This window comes from Cicer arietinum, chromosome 4, assembly GCF_000331145.2.
Source record: "Cicer arietinum cultivar CDC Frontier isolate Library 1 chromosome 4, Cicar.CDCFrontier_v2.0, whole genome shotgun sequence".
NCBI lineage: Eukaryota > Viridiplantae > Streptophyta > Magnoliopsida > Fabales > Fabaceae > Cicer > Cicer arietinum.
The window spans coordinates 64244216-64244659 of NC_021163.2; positions in this window are offsets into that span (position 1 = coordinate 64244216).

Consider the following 444-nt stretch of genomic DNA (forward strand, 5'->3'; position numbering starts at 1 on the left):
TTTGATCGTCCCTGTTGATGTTGACTCTTGCAGCGTCGTTCCTTCTTGGAGGCATTGTTTCCTATAAAACCAACATCAAGAAGAAATCTTAACACCTCTTAGAAGAATTCCAAAAGACAGCTTTCGACTTCATCAACACATAACAAATTACACAAGACTTGACAACTCAAACAACTTACCCCCAACGCATGATCAGATAACGACTCCTAACCTACAGGTCAACCTACAATCTAACCAAAGCTCTGATACCACAATGGAACACCTCAATTTTTAACAGCGTGAGTGTATTTTTTTTTCAAAAATCAACTAATGAAAAACCAAAGCGTAACACAAACGATAATTGTCATAATTAATTACATCATAATATAACAAACTTGAAATAGTTGTGAGGCGATAAACTAAAATATCCAAATATAAAATACGCAGGGGCTATGAGACCTATCA